This window comes from Tetrao urogallus, assembly GCF_951394365.1.
Source record: "Tetrao urogallus genome assembly, chromosome: 3".
NCBI lineage: Eukaryota > Metazoa > Chordata > Aves > Galliformes > Phasianidae > Tetrao > Tetrao urogallus.
In genome coordinates this window covers 23,286,312-23,292,510 of record NC_136815.1, presented here as the reverse complement: position 1 = coordinate 23,292,510, position 6,199 = coordinate 23,286,312, and positions in this window count along the sequence as shown.

Below are 6,199 nucleotides of genomic sequence, written 5' to 3'. Positions count from 1 at the left end.
TTCTGTAGTTCCTTTGGAACAGAATTATTTTATTTCTCGTTGAAATGTTTTTTCTCTCTTGTTCAGCTGCATACATTCCCCATTACAAGTATTATAAACTGTTTGGTTATCTGTAAGGTGCCCAGACTTTTGCAAAGATTCATTCACAAATGAACCCCTGCTGTTAGGTCAAGGAAGGTTTATTTTAGCACTTGCAGATCCTATAATATTAAGCTGTTAATGAATTGACCAACTTTTCATCATACTTAGCATGAGAGATACTTCTCGTGGTCTCAACTCTGACTCCTGGAGAGACAGATTTCACAAGAGTCCTCTTGTAAGTTTTCTTGGGTCTGTGCCATCGTAGGAGGGAGTGCATAAGAAGCAGCATCTGGCAGTGCATCTGCATCCAGTCCCTGATGATGTCCTGGGATCCATCTGCCTGGGCTCCTTCCTCCCTTCATATGGAGCTTGACATATCTGGTACCTCACTGCCAAACAACCTCAGCAAATACTTCTCGCTCCAAGGGACGCCGAGTCACTTTTTCAGCATCTTCATCTTTTGTTATCTCTGTGCTAACCTGACGCAAGAGTACACGGTGTCTTTTCACATAGCTCTAGGCTCTAGTCTCAGTTGCATTGCCTCTCCATCACCCTGTAACATTAATATAGCCCAGTCACTGCAGTGTGGATACAAGAGGTGAAGAGTCTCTTAAGCATTTATTTTCTTTGTTTTCAGCTGCCCTTCAGGAATTACCCACTTCATCACAGTATCAACTTGAAAATTTCCAAATATGGAAAGTAAAATTAGCTGACAAGGAAAAACGGTAAAACCTTTGCTTTTGTTAGTCATAGACCTGAGGTTTCCAAGAATTTATCAGATTTCAGCATCAGTCTTTGAAGAAATTCATATATACAATAAGTAATTCCTGTTTCAATGCAATCAAAAGGGGGTAAATTATCATTCTGTAACATTTCAGATGAGATGGTACATTTAACCAAACTGTATCGCCTACAAACAAAGCATCTTTTCTATTAATTATGAGCAGTTGCAGTTCTATGAGAAGAAAAATCTGAAGTGTTGTCATGATTAACTCATGTTTTTAACTCATTTCAATGCCACGTATCTTCATGAATAAGGGCAAAGACTGTCAAATGGCATTTATGGGAATACAGTTGGTTTTAAAGGGCTGTTCTTCATACTCAAAATCTGCATAGCACTCTTGGAAATTTTTTCTGACATATATTGCCCAACTTTAAATAAATTTGTGGCTTTGGTAATGATCTGAAGAAGCCCCTCTACTGTTTTACCTTTTCAGTACATTGTGTTATTATTCAAAGGGCAGAGAAACAATGGCACAAAGGTAAGCAGTGCCTGAGAAGAGCAGATTGAGAATAGCTACAATTAATGAACAGACAAACACAGATACGATCATCTACCTTTTAAGAAGGAACAGTCATGAGCTCATTAGGGCAGCAAGAACGCATGATACAGTTGTTAAAACAGCCCTTCTTTAAGTAGAAAACCATAGCACCTAAGCTGTCTTTCAAAATGAGAAGCTGAAGGAAGTCATCAAAAGACACGAAAGCACATAAGGACATAAAAACTCTCACCATGTGGGCCGGTGTGAAGGCTCCCTGAGGTAAGAAAGCTAAATAAAACCTTCCTGACTTCAGATTTTGCTGTCCTTCCCAAAGCAGAGTATATCTTTCTATATCATAAAGTAATAGTTACATGAGATAACTTCAGCTTCTGCCCTGCAAGAGCAAGGCAGGTCATCCCCTCTTGCAAAAGGTTAACGCCTAGAGCTTCCTACCAGTAAGGGTAGGCAGCCCTACAGACACCAGGAAAGGAAACAACTGTGTAGAAACAATTTTTAAAAGGACAACAAAAAACAATTATTCTGGCACCTCCTTGAGAAGATAATAAATAAAATTAAAAAGCCTCAACATCTCAGCTTCTATTTATTTGTGGTAAGAAATCAGGCACCAGTGATGGTAGGAGACTCACCCTGTAGGTTAAGCGCTGCTCTGTTCTCTTTTGTAGCCTGTCCAATGCAACACAGGCACGCAGTCCTACTCTAAACACCAACAGCTCCCCTCTGAGTGAGGGTGATGCTTTAGGACTGCAGAATCAGCAAAAGGGCTCCCCTGCCACTTCCCTCCCCATCTGTCCTCTCTGCTGTTCGTGTCACAGGAGAAAGTGTCTCCAGAGAAATGAAGATATTGCCGATATCTGTAAGAACATTTACATTTAACTCAACAACACACACACAAAGCTATTCTAGCTTGGTATAATGTGATTTTTTTTTCACTTGACAGTAGCAACCATTAGCCAGACCTATGCTTTGTATAACTAACCCAAACCCAGTTTATTCCTTAATTACATAAATGAATCATTGATTTACAGAGAAGCTGCTTTTTTTTTTCTTTATTTTTTTTTTCCCCCAGACATCTTTATTGTTTTGCTACACGAAAAATAAAAAATTCGAGGGAGCTCTGATTTGACATCAGAATTCGGCTTTCTTCCACTCTCTTCTCCAGCAACGTGATGAGTTGCAAGGCAGCTGTCTGCTGTAAGAACTGGCCATTTAAATTCTGTTCCTTCCACTCTCATTACCAGGCAGAATGTGATCACCATTTTGGTCACCATGTTCCATACTCACCTCCTGTGGCTCTGCTTTGTAAGTTCTTACAATTTCTCTGTGACATGGCAAGCATTCAAAGATCTATATGCTGCTCAGTTATCATAGAATCATAGAATCATAGAATCACTAAGGTTGGAAAAGACCTAAAAGATCACCCAGTCCAACCGTTCACCTATTCCACAGTTCATCAAAGTGAAGCTCTTCGTATCATTCACTTCTATCACTGACCTGAACAAACACCTTTTTGGGAGACTGAGATTTGAGAGAACTGAAACTCTTCAGCCTGGAGAAGAGAAGGCTGCGAGATCTGCTAGTGCCTTTTCAGTATCTAAAGGGGAGCTACAGGAAAGAAGGGGACAGGCTCTTTAGCAGGGTCTGTGGTGATAGAACAAGGGAAATGACTTCAAGATCAAAGAAGGTATATTTAGGTTAGATATAAGGAAATCTTTTATGGCAAAGGTGGTGAACAGGTTGCCCAGTGATGGGGTTGATGCCCCATCAAGGCAAGGCTGAATAAGGCCTGGGCAACCTGATCTAGCTGTGACGATCCTGCTCACTGCAGGGGAGTTGGACTTAGATAGCCTTTAGAGAAGGCTGCGGGGTGACCTCATTGCAGCCTTTCAATACCTAAAGGGAGCCTACAGAGGGGAGGGGAATCAACTCTTTGAAAGGGTTGATATGTGTAGGACGAGGGGAAATGGTTTTAAGTTGAGGGAGGGGAGATTTAGGTCAGACATCAGGGGGAAATCCTTTACCCAGAGAGTGGTGAGGTGCTGGAACAGGCTGCCCAGAGAGGTTGTGATGCCCCGTCCTTGGAGGTGTTCAAGGCCAGGTTGGATGGGGCCCTGGGCAGCCTGGTTTAGCATTAAACGTGCAGGTTGTTGGCCCTGCATGTGGCAGGGGGTTGGAGATTCATGATCCTTGAGGTCCCTTCCAACCCTGGCCATTCTGTGATTCTGTGATTCTGTGATAGAGGTCCCTTCCAACTCTAAGGATTCTATCCTTCTATGATTTTGGGCAAGACATGAACTATGCTGCAGGGCTGCCAGCTTTTATCTGCTTTTCAGTGATTAAGAACAAGACAAAGGCATCAACTATTGTTTGATTGGTTATTTGTGGCCTTAGCACTCAAACCCAACGTAAATTATGTAAGTTAGAAAAAATATAGCAATGCAAAAAGTAGTCACGCAAAATGAGGCTTTTCCACTTGAACTTTTCTTCACAATCACCGGTTAGTTGATTTGTCCCAATATTTATAGTTCATCGTTAAAACTGCCAAAACTGGCAGCCATCAGGATTGTTGTCTCAATTAAGGACAGTAAACAGATTGTCCCTTTTTTTTTTTTTTTTTAATAAAAAAAAATCTAAAATGTATTACTTCACAGTTTTACATGTTTATTCATTTAAATGAGCTAAAAAATAGCGATGTGACATCTGCTTGAGAGACACTTGTACCTAACATTTTGGCTCTCTCCCCACCAGTTTGGTTGTGATTAAGGGAGGGGGGAAGAAAAAGAGAGGATTCTATAACTTAAATGCAATCATAAACTAAAAAAAACTAATTTCTGTTCCTGGAGAAGTGTGGAAATGTATCTACAAAAGTTTATAACCAGCACAGAGGACGATGAGGAAAAGTGATGCAAAATACTGGCATAGGCCCTTTCAGGGAAAAAATATTATAAGTATATAATCACAGAGCATCTTTGCCAGTTTATTCATCTCATGGATTAATTTCCCAAAGCATGGGCATAATCCACTACAATTTTAAGAAGCAGTTCCAACATCACATTTCTGCTGTCTTATTGATGTGCCATAGTGTTATTTTCTTAGTCATAAACACCACTAATTATTATGCTACTGCAAAACTTGAAATGTGATCAAGACCTGTAATAACCTGTTTGTTGGCACTCTAACTTGCATCGTCTGCATTTCAAGTTCAGTACTTTACAGAGAATTGTCCCAAATGCAATCGACCATCACCAGTTGGCTCAGTCATGCCTTTTATAGGCACAATTCCATATCAAAGCAAAATGAATCATCAGTCTACTGGGAGCAGCTAGCAATGTCTTCATCCCTGAATGGGCAGCATTCACAGTTTCTTAAGTCAGCAGATAAACCTCTTCCTACGTAGCAATTTTCATGGAAATGGGATGGGTAGTTGTGTAGGACTTTCACTGCGCCTTCATTTGATTGGGTTTAAAAGCTGTTTTCAAACACAACTTGTTAGGTCAACTATTCCAGAGTACACCTAAATGAACATCTGAGTTTGTTCATGTTGTGTACCTCTGCAGTTATGTATGTACATGTTGTCCCTGCTGCAGCTGGTCTGATTAACGGAAGGAGCCATGACACATCCTGAATCACATGACATCCGTATGATATGCAACAATGAACTTTAAATACAGTGTTATTCAACAACAGTTTAAATATATCTCTAGGGTCCATTAGGGAAATACTTAAGATGCTTCCTAAACTTCCAGTAAAATGTATTTACGGACTCTAGGAAATAAGAGTTAAAGCCTTTCCTTGGCAATTTTCACCAGTGGCACAAGCAAAATTAGTTTGAGGGTGCTGTCCTGAGATGGTCAGTGTCCTGGTTCTGTTTCTGTAGGATCAAAGGGGAAAGCAAAACTGCTGAGAAAATATTTACTGAGCAAAATCACTGCTGGAACGCTGTAGTGCCTTCCTAGCCAGAGCCGTTTCCAGATGGGACATCCACTCCTGTCCACTGCAGGAGAGCCCTGCACAGGCATCAACTGCACAGCCTCTGCCTCAAAGAAATTCCATGTACTCCACAAGCAGCCTGAATTCCACTCTGTCCCCAGAGGGTGAATTTCCTTGAAAAAAAACTACCCAGTCACGCCAGAGCTCCTCTGTAAATGAGTTGATCAGCAATCTGTCTTTGAAACAACAGTATCAAAGCATTATTTTTATAATAAAACCAATCCATCTGAAGTTGATGGTAGGTACACAGAACAACTTTGTTTGCAGAATAAGATCTGCTGTATTGGTATTGGGTAGGATGCCAAGGAAAGCTCTCTTTTACTGTCTTTTAAGTATTCATAGACGACACTTAGTTTTAATATGAGCTCAGGGGTTAGAAATGCTTAGAATAATCCAAATATTCTAAAACTGGTGAGTATCACTGCTCAGACTGGAAGACTGTGCTACTTAGATTGCCTTAATGTCTTTTATAATTTATATATAATTCAGTATGACACATCCAACATTAACAAGAGCACAAAGAGAGTAAAAATCCATTTATTATTAAGACAAGCACTAAGCAACTCATACGAAGATAGATGGTCCCAAAAAAATGAGGAGGCATATTTCAATCTGGGATATAAGCAAAGTAAAATAAACCATATATTTGCAAGACATACCTACAGGTATGGACACTATGCTCTAGAAAACAGAAATAACTTCAGGCTGGATTATGATCCCCTTGGAGTAAATCAGATCCTGAACTCAGGATACTCACGAATGAGAAAGCTCACAATATAACTTCAATTCTAATATTGTTGTGTCTGTGCCTTTTAGAACACCAAGGATGAAGAATCCGATGAGAGGTA